A 20295-nucleotide genomic window follows, 5' to 3' on the forward strand; every position below is an offset into this window, starting at 1 on the left:
GGGGCGAAACGCGAGACCCAGGTTGACAAAAACGGTAGTATAGGTAGTATACGCCAGGGGGACTGCACCGGGTGGTGCGGTCAACAATAGTTAAAAGGTGCGTAAAACCGTGTGACTGCGGCAGAGGACCCACCGGATCAACTTGTACATGAATGATGATGAAGAACTGCTCCAGGGGTGCCTTGGTGTGTTTATGAACCTTCGCGAGCTGGCAGGGAATGCACGCCGCCCATTCCTTCACCGATTTGTGAAGGCCCGAGAGAGCATGTACCGAGTCAAAAAACCGACGACGCCATAAAACGGGAACTACCGGGCGAGGGCGGCTGGTGGAAACGTCACAGACCAGGAGAGGGCCGCCGTCCTGCACAGGTCTGTCCTCCAGTATGAGGCTGTCTGCGCGGATTTAAGCGCGAGGATGTCGCTCAATCTTTGGACATTGTATGGGCTCAAATTGTGGTCATAAATATTTTGTACTTGTAAATCAGGATTTGTATGTGTAAAAAGATTTCTGTGTGGACTTAGCCAAAAAATACGTGTGAAACTCTGCACCAGTGTTGCCAACTCCTCAGTAAGGAAAATCGCTATTGGCTGTCCTAAAAGTCGCTAGAAGTCGCTAAATGACGTCATCGCCTAATTTGCATAATTGGTCCAGCTAATATAATTGTAACCTATGTTGTTGGAGAGAGAAATAACATCATGAAAGAGACAAAGTGAGTAAAGAACGTCCTAAATGCAGTTAGAATTTATTTACAACTACAAATTAAATTTATTTTAGCAATTATTGATTTTTTAATGTCACAATTCCAACCCTGCTCCTTTATCCGGGCTTGGACCGGCAAAAGTGACCCGAAATGGGCACTCTGGTGGAGTTACTTTGTGTGTGTGTTTATAAGTAGTTTTAAACCTTGTGATCCACAAAACAGCACAACAGTAAAAGAAGAACTGACTGCGTTACAGTCAGTGTGGGAGCGGCGGCTTCGCTCATGCGCGATTCATTTGCAGTTCGGACGCATAGGTGTGAACATCTTCTGCCCTGATAGCAGCGGGGGGAGGACTATCCTCCGCCCGTGAGCGCTTTGGAAGGGGCGAGGTACCCACGGCAGCACCCGCTGCTTGTTGAGAGTAAAAGCGATACTCGCTTTCACGTCAAAAAGTCGTCATAAATAAGTCTCCAATAACACCAGAAAAAGTCGCCAGATTTGTCGCTAGTCGCTTTTTAGAAAAAAAGTCGCTAAATATAGCGACAAAGTCGCTAAGTTGGCAACACTGCTCTGCACTCAAGTTTCAAGGTACAGCTATGAAATTTGACCCTATTTTTCTTCTTTCATCTGATTGGCCAATGTCATGTCAATCACAAATTTAACTATCCAATCAGAGAACAGATGGGTTTGGCTATTGGAGGACAGGAGATGGGTCACAAAATAACCGTAATGGTATAAGCACATGTACTCAGTCCTGGAATTGATGAAAAACGGATTTTCAGCAGATATTTATGAATGCTCATTAAAAGATTAAATGATCTTACAGGCCGACAGGTTAACCCAGAAATGTTTCCAAGTGGAGATCAGGAACCAGCTTATGAACCTATTGGTGGTGTCATGATCCTGAGTCCGTGACTCAGTGATTTTGTGTTTGGTGTATTTATTGTTATTATTTTCATTATTCTGTGTGGGCTGTTTTGGGATGGTTTGTGTTTTGGGATTTTAGATACTGGGTTTCTGGGTTTGTGCTCCCTCTGTTGGTCCCTGGTGTTAGTGTTCCCCTGTCTCGTCAGGTTAATCAGGTCCAGCTGTGTCTCCCACCTGTGTGTGATTTCCCAGTGTCCCTCTGTGTATTTATAGTGTGTGTTTGCCTCTGTTCCTTGTCGCGTCGTCTGTGTTCATCCTCTGTGTCACCCTGCGTACTCTGCATTTCTCCGTGAATCCCCTGCGTGTCCAGTTTGCTACTCTTTGGTTTAGTTTCTCCCAGTTTAGTTTATCCTTAGTCCTGTTTTGCCATCCCCACTTTATGTTCAGTATTCTTAATAAATCACCCTCACATCTGATAAAGTGCTGCATTTGAGTCCTCCTTTCTACACTTCACACGGCTGCGGCCCCAGTCGTGACAGGTGGACTCTTTGGCTTCCTGAACAATCTTTATTTTGCTCTCTATAATTTTTTGGAGGCTGAATGAGCTATTAGATTATTAGAGGAACGATATGATGATTACACTGACACTGACTTTGACAATGACAATGTCAACATTCAAAATATTCAATTCAATTCAATTCAATTCAATTTTATTTATATAGCGCCAAATCACAACAAAAGTCGCCTCAAGGCGCTTCATAGATACAGAGAAAAACCCAACAATCATATGACCCCCTATGAGCAAGCACTTTGGCGACAGTGGGAAGGAAAAACTCCCTTTTAACAGGAAGAAACCTCCGGCAGAACCAGGCTCAGGGAGGGGCGGCCATCTGCTGCGACCGGTTGGGGTGAGAGAAGGAAGACAGGATAAAGACATGCTGTGGAAGAGAGACAGAGGTTAATAACAGATATGATTCAATGCAGAGAGGTCTATTAATACATAGTGAGTGAGAAAGGTGACTGGAAAGGAAAAACTCAATGCATCATGGGAATCCCCCGGCAGCCTACATCTATTGCAGCATAACAAAGGGAGGATTCAGGGTCACCTGGTCCAGCCCTAACTATATGCTTTAGAAAAAAGGAAAGTTTTAAGCCTAATCTTAAAAGTAGAGATAGTGTCTGTCTCCCGAATCCAAACTGGAAGCTGGTTCCACAGAAGAGGGGCCTGAAAACTGAAGGCTCTCCCTCCCATTCTACTTTTAAATACTCTAGGAACAACAAGTAGGCCTGCAGAGCGAGAGCGGAGCGCTCTAATAGGGTGATATGGTACTACAAGGTCATTAAGATAAGATGGGGCCTGATTATTTAAGACCTTGTATGTGAGGAGCAGGATTTTGAATTCTGGATTTAACAGGAAGCCAAAACAGGAGAAATATGCTCTCTCTTTCTAGTCCCTGTCAGGACTCTTGCTGCAGCATTTTGGATTAGCTGAAGGCTTTTCAGTGAGTTTTTTGGACATCCTGATAATAATGAATTGCAGTAGTCCAGCCTGGAAGTAATAAATGCATGAACTAGTTTTTCAGCGTCACTCTGAGACGGGATATTTCTAATTTTAGAGATGTTGCGCAAATGGAAGAAAGCAGTCTTACATATTTGTTTAATATGTGCGTTGAAGGACATGTCCTGGTCAAAATGACTCCAAGGTTCCTCACCGCGTTACTGGAGGCCAAGGTAATGCCATCCAGAGTAAGAATCTGATTAGATACCATATTTCTAAGATTTTCAGGGCCGAGTACAATAACCTCAGTTTTATCTGAATTAAGAAGCAGAAAGTTAGCGGCCATCCAGGTCTTTATGTCTTTAAGACATTCCTGCAGTTTAACTAATTGGTGTGTGTTATCTGGCTTCATGGACAGATAGAGCTGGGTGTCATCAGCATAGCAGTGTAAATGTATGCTATGTCTTCTAATGATGCTGCCTAAGGGAAGCATGTATAATGTAAACAGAATTGGTCCTAGCACTGAACCCTGTGGAACTCCATAATTAACCTCAGTGTGTGAAGAGGACTCTCCATTTACATGCACGAATTGGAGTCTATTAGATAGATATGATACAAACCACTGCAGCACAGTACCTGTAATACCTACAGCATGTTCTAATCGCTCTAATAGGATATTATGATCAACAGTATGGAACGCTGCACTGAGGTCTAGCAGGACAAGCACAGAGATGAGTCCACTGTCAGAGGCCATAAGAAGATCATTTGTAACCTTCACTAAAGCTGTTTCTGTGCTGTGCTGAGCTCTGAAACCTGACTGAAACTCTTCAAATAAACCATTCCTCTGCAGATGATCTGTTAGCTGTTTGAGCTGTTAATATTAATGTGAGAGACAATAATGCCAATGTTGACAACAATGAACTGCATGATGATCACAATGCTGTTGTTGTTGTTGTTGTTGGTGTTGAAAATGAGGATTCTGATGAGGCATTTGAAGACTGTGTGGATGTTCACCAGTACATCCCAGAAGAGGATCCTCAGCCGGGTGTATCCAGGAGGAGGTCTAGAGAGCTGTATGAAGAAGATGTGGAACCAAACAAAAGAATCAGATGGAGCGAGGAGTTTTCTGATGATGACTCTGACTTCTTTTCTGCTTGTGACACTGATGGCGAGGGCTGTTTTGGTAATATTGCTGATGAGGACATCAATCAGCAGGTAACAGAAGAAGGGCCGCTGGCTGGTGGATCCACGAAAAGGTCCAGAGAGGAAGATGTAGATGAAGAAGAGCGTGATAGCAAAAATTCCAGGCTTGCAAACTCTGATTCAGGGACCAGCTCAACTGTGTACGATCACTCTGAGAGCAGTAGTGATGAACGTTTTGAAGATGCGCAGGAAGAGCTTGACAACCATGAAACTGGAGGCTCGAGGAAGCGTTCCCAAGAGGATTTTGAGGAAGAAGAGGAATACTTGCATGTTTGCAAATTTCGGAGGTGTTCAAATGAGTCCACCAGCACCTGTGATGACGACTCACTATTTCGATGGGTTTTTTCTCTGTCCTTTTAGTAGGCTGATGGCCTACTCAGGTGACCCTGATTCCTCCCTCAGTTATGCTGCAATAAGCTGGGTATACACTGTGCAATTTGTACAGTCGCGTTATTCAGCTCCTGCTCAGACTGTACGATTGACTCAGGGGTGAGTAGTAGGTCACAATGCTGGGTCTCACACTATACGGCCCGCTGCTCTGTGCGACCTGAGTGCTCACACTGTGCGTCCATAGCATGAAGGTTATGACACAAAATTTTACACTATTTTCACGGTTGTTGCGGTCGTGATAATTGGGGTGGCTGTAGCTCAGGAGGTAGAGCAGGTCACCTACTGATCAGAAGGTTGGTGGTTCGATCCCTGGCTCCTCCAGTCAGCACGTCAAGTATCCTTGAGCAAGATACTAACCCCAAGTTGCTTTCTGATACATCCATTGGAGTGTGAATGTAGTTAGAAAGCACTAAGTATAGAGACAGTGTTTGTGAGAATGGGTGTGATTGGGTGAATGAGGCGTGTTGTATAGAGTGCTTTGAGTACTCCGGGAGAGTAGAAAAGCGCTGTATAAGAATCAGTCCATAATTTTGTGAGGCCACATCGAAAAGGTTCGGACGAGCTTGCCAAAGTTCTACAAACCTCCATCGCTTGTGTCCAGATCACATCCGTGTAGCTCCATCCTTTCACTTTCATTTCTGTGTTTGTGCGTGCTGCGGTGACACCCTCACAACGGCCGACAGGATTTCAAACAGGTTTGATTTTCTTACGACCAAACGATTGTTGATTGGGAGGTGTTAATCGCTTCTCGTTACCCCATGTATACGACGCACAACACATGATTAACTCGGGCCGATCCCCAAAACAGTCACATGACTGAAAAATCGTCTCAAAATGGGCCAAAAATTGCACAGTGTATGCCCAGCATTAGGCTGCTGGGGGATTCCCATGATGCACTGGGTGTTTCTTCTTCACCCACTATGTGTAAACAGACCTCTGCTGAATCATATCTGTTATTAACCTCTGTCTCTCTTCCACAGCATGTCTTTATCCTGTCTTCCTTCTCTCACCCCAACCAATCACAGCAGATGGCCCCGCCCCTCCCTGAGCCTGGTTCTGCCGGAGGTTTCTTCCTGTTAAAAGGGAGTTTTTCCTTCCCACTGTCGCCAAAGTGCTGCTCATAGGGGGTCATGTGATTGTTGGGTTTTTCTTTGTAAGTATACCTTACAATATAAAGCGTCTTGAGGTGATTGTTGCCGTGATTTGGCGCTGTATAAATAAAATTGAATTGAATTGAAAATGGAATAGATGTCACTGTGATGATTTCTTCCCTCCATAGAAGGCTTAGACCCAAATGCAGATTCAATGCACATGGTTAAACTATTTATGAGACTTTGTTTAAAGAGAGGGAATGGAGAACGTGGCTCGAGCTAGGAGTGTCAGCAGAGAGCAGGAACCAGAGGAAAAGCTATCGAGAGACTGATCATCTGGCTCCTGATGGAACAATCCAACGGGAATTCTGCAACAGAGGGAGAAGTTGTTGCTGGACGAGTAAGGGAGTTTGAGGGTAGGATGAGTATGCTTGCAGAAGAGATCTAAACACAGGGGAAACAAGGTTAAACACAGGGAAGGAGCAAGTGAGAACTGGAGCAGAGGTGAAGCTTAGTTACCACTGGAGATGGCAGAACAAACTGGCGAGGAGTAGCAGGCAGCGCCGGTTTAAGAAGCCCTCCTGCTGATTGTTTGCAGATGAGGCCCAGGTGAGAGGCTGGAAACTCCACCTGTGAAGTGTGGACACAGAATCCAAGTGGAAAAGCTCCTCAGACACTTCCACGGTGCATGACAAGAAGGATGAGGAAGCATTCATTGTCCATCCATCAGTCAGCGTAATGCCCAAAAGTTTATTCAGATGTAAAAATATTACATTTTTAAATAAATATCATTGAAGAATATGAAAAAAAATCTGTGTTTTTATTGACACTGCATTTCATTCATGTGTCTCTATTGGACAGTGTTGTTGTCACAGTTTGCCAGGGAAAACCTGGCAGGGCAAACCGTGGGGGTGTGAGGGAGGAGCACCCAGGTGCGGAGCTCTGTGAATAAGCAGTGCGTTTGTTTACAGTGATAAGGAAAATAACAATAAATCCTCTGTGCACTCCCGACTCCCGTGACGTGTCCTTTTCCCAGTGCTAGTGTTCCTGTCTCCGCTTCTCCGTGATGAGCACCCCGTGCTCGCTGTCCTCTCGTCTCCCCACTACTCCTGGGAACATAAAAGAGAGGCAGCCGTCAGACACACCATAATGCAACAGACTTAAACTAGGCAACTGGTCAAGAGACTAACGTGAAGCCACGCAATGATCCCGCGTCGGAGAGAGCTCCACCACATCCTCAAGTAGCTCCTCCGATCAGGCTGATCAGCTGCAGGTGTGTCGTGGTCTTCAGGTGTGGCCAATCACCAATGGTGGAAAGTAACGAATTACATTTACTTGCGTTACTGTAATTGAGTAGTTTTTTTTGTGTATTTGTACTTTTTAAAGTCATTTTTCAAGTCGGTAATTTTACTTTTACTTAAGTATATTTTTTTAAAAAGTATTGTACTTCACTACATTTTCAATCACACCAGTTACTGAGTAAATTAAAAGAACAAACAAAAAAAACCAACATTGCGCTTCGGAAATACTGCAGGGAATGATGGGTAGTAGAACAAATTGGCGTTGGGTCACAATAAAGATGAGTCTGACATCGGTGGTACGGATCCAGCGAAAAAAGAAACCCCGTCGAATTCTGCTGACCCTGAACTCGAGGAAACCGATGTGAACCCCTGGCCGTGTTTAAGGGACCATTTCGGCTTCAAGTGCAAGAAAGGCAACAGCTTTATTATGCAGTGCAAGCTGTGTTTGCCAGAGAGACCGAGTTAGCAGCTTTTAGAAATTCCACATCAAACCTGCGCAACCATGTAGAGGTAAGTTAGATGAAACCTGTACATTTATTTTAGCAAAAAGGCTGTGCTCAAGTTAATCACATTAAGACATAAGCTGTTATTGGGCACGTTGTTGTCCACGCAACTTAATTTTCTTTTACTGGATCGGTGAATTGCCAAAAGAAAATGTATTTACTTACATTTTTCCTGTTTGTTAATAATAATAATTTATTTAAAAAAAAAATAGTTAAATTAGACAGAAGACAGAAGCGGCTACTTTCTTACTTAAGCCACATATGTTCACACATGTGCAGAGGTGTTTTTTTTCTGTTCTCAAACTGATCTCCCTGTTGGAGCTCAGTCTGGGGGGAGTTATTTTTTCTCCTCGTCTCTCCTCATGCTGTGCATTTTCCATTGTTATACCTCTCTGACCTGTCTTCCCCATGTGATGTTTGTGTAATGTATGTATGGTTGGAGGGCAAGTCGGCGCTGGCAAAGGTCGGCAGCCTTAACCCAATTTCCTTCGGGGTCAACCTAATGAAGTCATAATAACCTGATATTTAGAATCCCCATTTCCTTTATGCTTATATGTTGTCAAACAATGGCAGTAAAAACATAGTGTTACATTAGCTCTATATAGCATTATTTCTTTAACCATAAGATTAATCTTGAGAAGAGGTCAAAGGTCAGTTATTGTTATGGGGTCTTGCTATATGTTATGACACAAACATAGCAAAGTTGTAAGTATCATAGTTTCTAGGTTCTAAGGCTTTTTGTCAGTTTAATAGTGAGCTTTACAAGATTGATTTTCGTGCCAAAGGCTGGCTCGCTTATGACCGCTAGACCTGGAAACAAGACCTCAAGCAATTACTAAGGCTAATTAGCATGGCTAGCATTTTAAAAACATTTGTTAAATGTTGTCATTGCTAACATATAACTGTTTAAAAGCATGGTGAGTAGCGAGAACGCTAAGTTATTGTTAGCTTTGAAAAGAAAAATGTGAAGATGTAATATTAGCATGAGCTATATGCTAATGTTAGTCACCAGATGTTTGCTTGAGTGATTTGCTGCTTTCTAATATCTGTGTTTATTTCCTGGTATACCTATACCTACGTGGTTAGTATACATGCTGCATAAAGGCTGACAAAGGCAGTAAGTGTAAATGATCATGAATTAACTGTAAATTACACTGCGGTGAGCTCCATTTATATAGTTGTATCACGTGAATGGTTAAAAATAGCTTAATGGACAAAAATTTGTAAAATGCTCCAAAATCAGTCTCTGTGGTAACAGCATCTTCAGGATGTCATGACGTCAGAACACACAGGTGTAAACACACCAGATCCCGGTCTTCTCCTAACATCCTGTTCTTCTCCGGATCAAAGGCTTTATTGAAATAAACTATAACTTTTTCCCTGCTACAAAACGTGATGATAAAAAATAATAAAAATAAAAGAATATAAAAAAGAATATGAAAACAGTAATCATAGTATAGTAGTAATAATGGTATTAAGACCTTATGTTATGGTATTACTTTATAATATATCTTATTATATAGCAGACAGATATATTGTATTACACAGGGATAGCATGTGGTAAAAAGATTCAATGTATCTGTCCTTATGGCAGATACAGTCCTTGTGCACATTCCTAATAATGCAGATTTTGTGTTAAGAGTTTTTAGTTGTTTGTTTTTTTGCTTGACCATGGTTTTGAGACATACCTGCACAGCTTTGTGTGTTTGCAATTTTTACTTCTGCCAAGGAGGTTATGTTTTTAGTAACTTTTGCTTGCCTGTTATTTTTTTGTAAACATCATAGCTGAAAAAATTGAATTAACCCTGATCAAACTTTGTAGGGGTGTAGAGTGGGGTTATGTAAATTTAGCTTACATCTTCTTCAAGGTTAACTTTATTATTGGTCAAAAATGAACAAAAACCTTTATAATTTAGAAGCTATGATTCTTAAAAGTGTGGAGTCTGTGGTCAATATATAAAGGTACTGTGTAAAGATTTAAAATATCCCATTACATCTGACCTCTGACCTCTCCTTCAAGGTCAAATGAAGTCAAACTTGTGTCATTCAGTCTGACATAAATGTAGCCTAAAATGCTTTTCTCTCATCATCTGCTGAAACTAACAGATGTAGCTCTGTTCCTTTAGCACTTGGTGTTTATCACATTCCTAATGTTATTTTAAACTTGTTTCCTCACATGTCGTCTTGACTACGTGGTTGAACGTCCTGCAGAAGAAGGCCTTCCTGAAGTCATCAGGATCCTGGATGACAGTCTCCCGAGAACCATCTCTTCTGATGAAGAACAGGACACTGATACCCAGAGTGTCAGTTATGGTGAGTATATCCTTCTCTCATCCTCCCCCTCTTCTCACGAAGCTTCTCCTTCAACCTCAGTTCTCACCTCCTCAGCAAAGAGAAGCAGAGAAGACATCTGCACTGAAGAGGTGCAAGGTAAGTGATGACACGTTCTGTGGCCCTTCAACATCATCAGGTTCTTTTGGTGTCAGACGCTTCTGGGAAAGGCCTTTTAACCTTTCACTTGATGACAGTGACTGAATAGGTAATGTTAGAACTTGTTTTTAAACTTTAAACGTTTAAGTTGGTCTTTGCGTCTTGCAGTGTTTGTAAGACACTTTCTTGCTTTGAGGACAGCTTCTTGTAAATATGCTTTACTTTTTAATTAACTTTGTAATGTTTAAGTTAAGCCTTTGTGTCTAGTGATGTTTGTAACACAGCTAACTAAGAATATCTGACTTTTAAAGAATATTAACTAACACATGTGAAATGTATTGTTTTTTTCTTAATATGTGACATTGCCTGTGTGACTGTAAGGTAGTGTTTTAGGTGTTGTTACTTCTATTTTTGTTAATATCACAGGTAACTGTTGAAATGACTTGCATATTTTTTCTCAAGCTCTAGCTCACCATGCAGGACAAATGTAAGTCCGTACTTAATGTCAACACAAATAAGTAGAAAAGGTTTAAAAATGATGTCGTGAACTGACTGTAGTCTCTTGTTTATACATAAGGTATAGCCTGTGGCTCAGGGATCAGAGGTAAGGTAAAAACACATAACAGAAGAAAAGTAAATTGAACAACTCTGTGATCTGTGAATTCATCCTTTTGTCTTTGTCTTTTTGTCTTCAGGTGCTTTACACTTGTCCTCCCAGCATTCTAGACGGCGCTAACACAGAGAGATGCTCCACCCAGAAGACAGCCTTACCCCAACCCGATGAGAAGGATGGATGAGCAAATGACAAACGGGAGAGTGGTGCTGTGTTCCAGCCATGTAAGTTATCACCTCACATTGGCTACAAACTGTCTTGAAGACTAAATCCTTCCAAAAGCTGGTGTAAATCATCGTCCTACAGGACTGTAGGTCTAAGTTTATTTATTGTGTGTATATGTTGAGTTTAAAATAGCTTTTTAACAACATGCTGCAGCTGCCTACTATGGAAATGCTGTTTTGTGTTAAAATTACGTCTTTCTTGTGTTATTGCTTTGCAGGGAAGCTGAGAGTGGACAGAGCTGCACAGAGGACCAAAGATCCACTCTCAGCACTTCATGCCTGACTGGCCACAGCACCACCTGACACCGCCTGCACAGAGGGAGTTGTGAACATGCACTTCTGTGTCGGTGGGTTTAGGATCCTCCTCACACACACACGGATGAAGACTGTCACTGGAAGATGTCTCCATTGGATCAGCAGGACATAAGCATTTGTAAAATATTACAGTTTGTGATGTTTTATACATGTTTTTATTGCTTCACTTCAAACTAGGAGATATAAAATAAACCAGTTTTCATAATAGTTTCTGTCTCTTTAGTTGTTTTCTTAATAAGTTATTTGGAACATCATTGCAACCCGTCAGCTTTTTATTGAGGATTTAGAAAGTTGCTGGTGGCCCGAGTGTGTACAGCGGGGCGTTGTTTTTGTCACATGGTGAAAGTGACCTCAGGGGGAGCAAATAGAACAACTGCACAATTTGGGGATTCACAGACTTTGGTAATCGTTAAAAAATGAAGAAAAATTGTTCTGTGTGAACAAGAAGCTCAAATATAAACCTTACTGACACAAATGATCTGCTATCTGTAAGCAGGAAAATGTTTTCATGAGCCTGGGTGAAGCTAATTTGTATGAGTTTAACCTCCTGGTCAGAAACTTTTAGAAGATTAATACGTGCACCCGCTGATTCTTACTTGGCCTGAATGTTTGAATGTTTGCAGTTTCAGGTCCTACTGATCAGTTTTAAGTACTGTAGAAAGTGAGCAGCAATTTAATCGAGTTCTGGGATGAAATGGGACAAAAGGGTAATGTGACAGCCACATTAGTTCCCTTCCCTCGTTTAACAACGTGTAAGCAAACTGCTTTAACCTGCAATTTACTGCATGTTGTTAGGCTGCATGGTTCAACCACAGTCTGCTAACCACATGTGGTGAGCAAAGGTTTTGAGGTCTTGCTTGAGCTACTGATGAAGTTTTATTAATGCTTGTTACGTTTCCCAACCACATTTCATCTCGATGGTCCAAGGCTTACATCTTTAAGCTCACAAATATACTTCTGTAATTAATCAGTAACCAATTTATTACTTTAAGTTACAGTGTGAGGGGCATTGATGAACATAAATCAGATTTAACTGGATTATGTGTTTAGGTCAAGAGACACAGACCTTCATCTTCAAGAGGCTCTTCTTAAAAGTCTGATCACGATGTTTGTGTTTGTCTGCAGCATCACTGCAGCAGAGAGGGTATAACACAAGGCCACAGTCATGTGGTATTCTGTCCTGCTATTAAGTGAATAAAATACTGAAAAAACATCTAGACACTAAATACAGTCACTGGCCACTTCATTAGTTGCCAGTACTGTTTTGGACCTTCTTTCACCTTCAGAACTGCCTTAATTCTTTGTGGCACAGATTCAACAAAGACCTGGAAACATTCCTCACAGATTCAGTTTCATATTGACATGATAGCATCACACAGTTGCTTCAGATTTGTCGGCTGTGCATCCATGTTGCAAATCTCCTGGTCCACCACATGCCAAAGATAATCTGCTGGATTCACATCTGTTATAAAATGAGTATACTGTGGTCATAAAACGATGGGCATGGTCAGCAGCACAGCTCAGGGAGGTTGTACCTCTGGAGAGGCCCCTGAAGTTTTTACCAGTGAAAAGAACGGAGGTTTCCTCACAGTGTTTCCTAGTGTTTCATCAACAAAGGAGAATTTATTCCTCAGACTGTGCAAAATTTCTTTCATGGTTATCCTGCTGCAAGGGTGAGCTCTGAGATGGGCCCAAGCCATGCTTGCTCCTCAGCAGTCTTTATTTAACCTGATATGTCAAACCCAATTATTGTGGAAGACTGCTCCGACTCTGGAGAAGAGTTATGCTTTCTGTTTTTTTAAATGAGCAGTAATGATACTTGTAATAAATGTAGCCTTTATGCAGCTCTGGAGGCCTGGATCGCTGAATTGGACACTCGAAATCCCACCCTTGAAAACCCTGTAGCTGGTCAGGCCCCTGTAGCAGGAGCAGTGGAAGGTGGCGTAGGCCCTGCTAACTGTCCCCCAGCAGGTTATCCTGAGCAGACGGGAAAACATGATGGCTGGGTGACGGTGAGGAGGGAGCATAGTCTTAAACAGAAGTCCTGGAACACCACCAACGTGTTCATGTGTCTAACTGTTTCCTCCACTCGGCGACACACCCGCCAGGGATCAAACTCTGGTAATTGCTGATTCCGTTCTGAGACACGTGAAGACAGCAGCAACCATAGTCAATTGTCTTCCAGGGGCCAGAGCAGGCGACACTGAGGGTAAACCTGAATTCAGTAAAAGTATAATTCACATCAGCAATAATGACACCCGGTTACATCAATCAGATGTCACTAAAATCAATATTGAATCAGTGTGTAACTTTGCCAAAACAATGTCAGACTCTGTAGTTTTCTCTGGTCCCCTCCCCAATCAGTTGCAGTCTCACACACCTCTGCAGCTTCTCTCCTCCTGTTATCCCCATAACACCCCATCTCCACTGAGACTGTGTCAGCTCCCAAACACAAAAAAACAAACTAAAAACCAGCAAAAACATGACTTAACCCTTGTGCTCCCCTTCGGGGCAGCTCCGGACCCCGGGGGTCCCAGAGTACCCCTGGGTCGCATTTCACAGGCCCCGTACACCCACGTTTCCCTCCCTGAATGCCGCTCCCGTTTCAATTTTTCTCCTAGTTTCAGGCAGGCTCTATCACGTTCGTCCATGGGAGGCCACTGTTAAATGCAGTGTTGGGATCAGTGGCGGCTGGCCCATAGGGGGCGCTCGGGCTCCGCCCCCCCAAATGTGGAGGAGTAAAAATATATATTTTTAAAAAATTCATCAATGATAGTTTTACTATGTGTGTGCCCATATACAGCCAGGCGTATTTTAACATTTTCACCAGCTGACTCATTAAAGTTCAACCAACAAACGGTGTTTTTCTTCTTCTGGGGCGCTCGTCAAAGCGCCCTTGATATGCAGCGAAATAGCCTATCATTAAATGGTTGCCAGGGGAAAATAATAAATATTTGACCTATCAGCGTCGCTGAATTAAATGGTTTGGGGGCGCTTAAAATTGCGCCCCTGCAGAAAACGCGCGAAGATTTGCTGTTCTAGAATTTTACCTCAGTCAGTAGCCTAAGTGAGCTATAAGGTCAGAGAGAGACGATGGCAGCGGTATTGTTAACGGTTGAGGCACAGCCTCCCCCAAATTCGGTTAGATCACTTCTAACCTACCCTTTTGCCAGAAGGACAATGGCAGAAAAACTGCAAGTTAAAGAGTTGGGACCTGACAAGCCCGAAATTCAACTAACCCAGGCAACGAAGGAGAAGTCAAAAGCATACAACAGGACTTTTTGTCGGAGTTGGTTCCAGCGCAAGTCGTGGCTGACAGGCTGTGGAACAGCTAATGCACTTTTTTGTTTCCCGTGCATACTGTTCAAAAGTGACAAGTGTGATTTGACGTGGACACAATCTGGACAAACCGACTTAAAGCACCTCTCCGAACGAATCAAGAAACATGAAAGCTCACGAGTTCATATGGACAACAGTGTAAAGCTAGCTGTGCTAGGGAAAACTAGCATAGCGGCGCAGCTAGATGATGGACATCGGATTGCTTTAAGAAGGCACAACGAAGAGGTAGATAAAAACCGTCATATTTTATCTAAAATCATCGATTGTATTAAGTTTTGTGGTGCTTTTGAGCTAGCAATGCGGGGACATGATGAAAGTGATTCCTCAGACAATCCAGGGATTTTTAGAGGTTTAGTCGACTTGATGGCATCAATTGATCACGACTTGAGGCAACACCTTGAAAATGCTACTGTATTTAAAGGTTGTTCATTTTTACAAATCTATACAAATGGCCAGAATATGGTTGTTCATTTTAAATTTAAATTAAAATTGTGTTGTTTGATGTACTCATTAAATGGGTCATTTTAGTCGATATCATAAAAATTGCCCCCCCTGAGATTTTTTTCAGGAGCCGCCACTGGTTGGGACTAACGCGTTATTAAGTAACGTGTTACAGTAACTACGTTATTATTGTGGTAACGAGCACGGTAACTAGTTATTATGCCAAAACCAGGAACGCGTTAGTCGTTACTGGGATTTAGATAGGGTCGTTACTCGTTACTTCGTGTGGTGGCTATCGCGGAGCTTCCACAGATTCAGTAACATTAGCAAGTGGTCGAGGCCAGCAGGTGGAGGAGGGAAAGGGGATGCAGGAGGAGGAGAGACCCGAAGCGGCCGCCGGTCCAAGTGTGAACTGAACTTCAGGTAAGAAGTTATGACCTGCAGTCTCTCTGGGTCAGATATGAACCAAGTTTAGGTGGAGTTTATTTTCGTTGTGCTGACTTTTTCGTACTGCGTACTAGCTAGCATGACGGAGTTTCTATACAGCTGGGTGGTGCTATGTTACTGATGTGGAACTTTATTTTGTTCATACCGTTAATTATTAGAGTTGCCAACCGTCCCGTAAAAAACGGAATCGTCTGGTATTCAGAGAAATTATTACGCGTTTGGTATTGAGGTGAAAAGGAACAGTTTGTCCCGGACTTCAGCTACAATGAAAAAGGCACAAAGCTGGAGTTATTCTGTCGTTACACTGCACAGCTGCCTCTTCTTCTCTCATCCTCTCACCCTCTCTCTCCTGTTTCTACTTCAATCATGAAACTTATCAATGATCAGCTGATCGGCTTTTCTCTCTTGTTTATTTATCGTCCACTTTGCGCCAGAAAGAGGAAACCAGCGGATGTCGCGCTAAACAACAGCAGCACGTTTAAGCTTGATCAGCTGTTGTTAGAATTTATTTAATATTAATTTCTAGTATCAGCTGATGTTTGCTGGAGCCACAGCTGTAAACCTGCTGGTCATGATGTCGGTTTGGAAACATGAAGATGAAACCAGGAGATGTCCTTACTGGATCATCAGAGCTGAACAGGTGATGGAGAAACAGGTTTACCTTTTAGGTCACATGAATGAGTTGAAGTTATGAACTGTTTCTGAGAGACAAATAACACCAGGATCCTTTTTTAGGTAGCTGACAGCTGGTAACTGTGCAGGGGCGGGTCTAGCAAAGTGTTGCCAGGGGGCCAGGTAGGGCATTAACAGGGAGAGGGGGGCACAAAGAAATATTTTCTTATTCTCATTTCAAATGTCTCGCTTTTAATAAATAATTATCTGAGTCTTACAACAAACGATTGATAGATTGATGCATATATACCATCAGAACAGTGTACATCACTGTCACAACAGTGTTTATTTTCATTCAAAGGCTTTATGATTTTTCCTATAATGGTGGGTCGGTCTCTAGTCAAAATGCCCGGGCTGATTTTTTGTCCCAGTCCAGCCCTATATGCAGCTCAGCTGCAGTCTGGTGTTGCCTACATCTTCCTATTCAGAAGGCAGAATTTCTGAGTTCTGAGTACAATCGAAAGCACCACGACTGCAGTTTTTGTGTTGGATGTAAAAGGCGCACATGACTCTGTGACGTAGGCTAGAATCATGGCAGCAGTCAATGACGGTCCAGGCGTGGGATTTCTCTCATGGAAATATGCACATTATCTTTTCCTTTCTATTGGTAGGTGGCACAGTGCACTGTGGCAAGTAAGCAAGCTAGAAGACTGGCACTCTTGCTGGGTATCCAGTTAGCAACACATTAACAAGAGAAGTCTGAGTAAAAGTTACTTTCCCTAGTAACTAGTTACTTTGAAAGTAACGAGTAACTTGAAGTAACTGAGTTACTTTTGATGGAAGTAACTAGTAATGTAACTAAGTTACTAATTTAAAGTAACTTACCCAACACTGCTTAAATGTAAAAAAATAAAAGAAAGAAAGAAAGAAAGAAAGAAAGAAAGAAAGAAAGAAAGAAAGAAAGAACAATACAGTGTCCTCAACAGCACCTTGACTTAATAATTGATCAACAAATCGATTTACTCTGCCTTACTGAAACCTGGTTACAGCAGGATAATTATGTAAGTTTAAATGAATTAACACCCCTGAGTCATACTAACTATCAGAGCCTTTGAAGCACATTATTAATTAAACAAAGATCAATACAGAGTTTTAATTTATTTGAAAGCCTGATGGTGAGCCTTGTCCATCTCAGCTGGAAATTCAGATTAAAATTTTAAAAAGACCCCCGTAAAGCTAGAACATCTTAATATTCATCACTGATTGAAGAACATAAGAACAACCCTAAGTTTCTCTTCAGCACTGTAGCCAGACAAACAAAGTGTCAGAGCACTGTTGAGCCAACCATCCCTTTAATGTTAACTAGTGATGACTTCATGAACTTCTTCACAAATAAAATTTTAACGATTAGAGAAAAAATGACCCATAATCATCCCACAGATGTAACATTATCTACAGCTACTTTCAGTATCATTGACATTCATTTAGAGTCTTTTTCTCCAATTGATCTTTCTGAGTTAACTTCACTAATTACTTTCATCGTATCATCATCGTGTCTTTTAGACCCCATTCCTACAAGACTGCCGGGTCGCGGCCATCACTCGCGAACAAGACCCTGAGATACTTGAACTCCTCCACTTGGGGCAGGAACTCATCCCCGACCCGGAGTGGGCACTCCACCCTTTTCCGGCTGAGAACCATGAACTCAGATTTGGAGGTGCTGATCCTCATTCCCGCTGCTTCACACTCGGCTGCGAACCGTTCCAGTGCGAGCTGGAGGCCTTCACCCGATGAAGCCAACAGAACCACATCATCTGCAAAAATCAGAGATGAGATTCTGAGGCCAACAAAGCGAAAGCCCTCCGCCACTTGGCTGCGCCTAGAAATCCTGTCCATAAAAATTATGAACAGAATCGGTGACAAAGGGCAGTCCTAGCGGAGCCCATCACCCACCGGGAACGAGTCTGACTTATTGCTGGCAATGCGAACCAAGCTCTTGCAACGGTTGTATAGGGATCGAATGGCCCGTAGCAATGGGCCAGACACCCCATACTCCCGCAACACCTTCCACAGGACACCCCGAGGGACACGGTCGAATGCCTTCTCCAAGTCCACAAAACACATGTAGACTGGTTGGGCAAACTCCCATGCACCCTCAAGTATCCTGGAGAGGATGAAGAGCTGGTCCAGTGTTCCGCGACCAGGACGGAAACCGCATTGTTCCTCCTGTATCCGAGGTTCGACTAGTGGACGAACTCTCCTTTCCAGCACCCTGGCATAGACTTTCCCAGGGAGGCTGAGGAGTGTGATCCCCCTGTAGTTGGAACACACCCTCCGGTCCCCTTTCTTAAAGATGGGGACCACCACCCCGGTCTGCCAGTCCACAGGTACTGCCCCTGATCTCCACGCAACATTGCAGAGGCGTGTCAACCAGGACAGCCCTACAACGTCCAGAGCCTTCAGGAACTCGGGGCGGACCTCATCAACACCAGGGTCTCTGCCACCAAGGAGTTGTTTAACTGCCTCAGTGACCTCGCCCCCGGAAATTGGCGGGTCATTCCCCTCATCCCCAGACTCTGCTTCCTCCTCGAAAGACGTGTCAGTGGGATTAAGGAGGTCCTCGAAGTATTCCTTCCACCGCCTGACAATTTTCTCAGTCGACGTCAGCAGCGCTCCGCCAGCACTATACACAGTGCAGGTAGAGCACCGCTTTCCCCTCCTGAGACGCCTGACGGTTTGCCAGAATCTCTTCGAGGCAGTCCGAAAGTCTTTTTCCATGGCCTCTCCGAACTCTTCCCACACCCGAGTTTTTGCTTCAGCCACTGCCCGAGCCGCATTCCGCTTGGCCTGTCGATACCTGTTGGCTGCCTCCGGAGTCCCACAGGCTAACCAAGCCCGATAGGACTCCCTCTTCAGCCTGGTGGCTCCCTTCACCTCTGGTGTCCACCATTTGGTTCGGGGATTACCACCACGGCAGGCACCAACCACCTTGCGGCCGCAGCTCAATGCAGCAGCTTCGGCAATGGAGATGCTGAACATGGTCCATTCGGACTCAATGTCCCCAGTCTCCCTCGGAATGCTTTTAAAGCTCTGCCGGAGGTGTGCGTTAAAGATCTCGCGGACTGGGGCCTCTGCTAGACGTTCCCAGCACACCCTCGCAACACGTTTAGGTGCACCGGGTCTGTCCAGCGTCCTCCCCCGCCACCTGATCCAACTCACCACCAGGTGGTGATCAGTTGACAGTTCAGCCCCTCTCTTTACCCGAGTGTCCAGAACATATGGTCGCAGGTCTGGTGATACGATTACAAAATCGATCATCGACCTGCGGCCTAGAGCGTCCTGGTGCCACGTGCACTTATGGACACTCTTATGTTCGAACAAGGTGTTCGTTATGGCCAAACTGTGAGTTACACAGAAGTCCAATAACAAAACACCGCTCGGGTTCAGATCAGGGAGTCCGTTCCTCCCAATCACGCCCCTCCAGGTCTCGCTGTCGTTACCCACGTGAGCATTGAAGTCTCCCAGCAGGACAACAGAGTCTCCAGGTGAAGCACCTTCCAGCACCCCACCCAGGGACTCTAAGAAGGCTGGGTACTCTGAACTGCCACTCGGTGCATAAGTGCAGATGACAGTCAGGACCCGTTCCCCGACCCTAAGGCGCAGGGAGCAAATCCTCTCATCCACCGGGAAGAACCCCAACGTACCGGCAGCAAGCCGAGGGGATATTAGAATACCCACCCCAGCCCGCCGCCTCTCAGCAGGGGCAACTCCAGCCTGAGACAGAGTCCAGCCCCTCTCCAGGAGACTGGTTCCAGAGCCCAAGCCATGTGTAGAGGTGAGCCCGACTATATCTAGCCGGTACCTCTCAACCTCACGCACTAACTCAGGCTCCTTCCCCACCAGAGAGGTGACATTCCATGTCCCAATTGCCAGCCTTGGCAGCCGGGGATCAGTCCACCAGGGCCTCTGCTCCTGGCCGCCGCCCGGCACACAATGCACCCAACCCCTATGGCGCCTCCTGCGGGTGGTGGGCCTGCGGGAGGATGGACCCATGTCCTCTTTTCGGGCTGTGCCCGGCCAGGCCCCATGGACTAAGGCCCGGCCACCAGACGCTCGCCCTCGGGCACCCTCCCCAGGCCTGGTTCCAGGGCGGGGCCCCGGTAACCCTATCCCAGGCAGGGTAAACTGTTCCCTCGATGTTTTTCTCATAAGGGTCTTCTGAGTCACTCTTTGTCTGGTCCCTCACCCAAGACCAATTTGCCATGGGAGACCCTACCAGGGGGCAAAGGTCCCCAGACAACATAGCCCCTGGGATCCCTG

The 20295-nt window shown here is 44.3% G+C and overlaps 1 protein-coding gene and 1 long non-coding RNA gene across 2 annotated transcripts in view; both read left to right on the top strand.

The window, feature by feature from the left end:
- Nucleotides 1-9762: 9762 nt before the first annotated feature.
- On the top strand, nt 9763-10470 carry LOC309717648. Its single transcript, XR_014279776.1, has 3 exons — nt 9763-9867; nt 9943-9984; nt 10411-10470. It is a non-coding gene; the product is annotated as an uncharacterized lncRNA (long non-coding RNA).
- A 4764-nt stretch (nt 10471-15234) lies between these two features.
- LOC309716899 (uncharacterized protein) overlaps nt 15235-20295 on the top strand; it is a 35164-nt gene continuing 30103 nt past the window's right edge. The window contains exon 1 of the mRNA XM_082551018.1: nt 15235-15339. The gene's annotated coding sequence lies outside the window, so the exon portion shown is untranslated. The remainder of the gene's footprint in view (nt 15340-20295) is intronic.

Source organism: Aulonocara stuartgranti (assembly GCF_965226115.1).
Source record: "Aulonocara stuartgranti genome assembly, chromosome: 11".
In the NCBI taxonomy this organism is placed as follows: Eukaryota; Metazoa; Chordata; class Actinopteri; order Cichliformes; family Cichlidae; genus Aulonocara; species Aulonocara stuartgranti.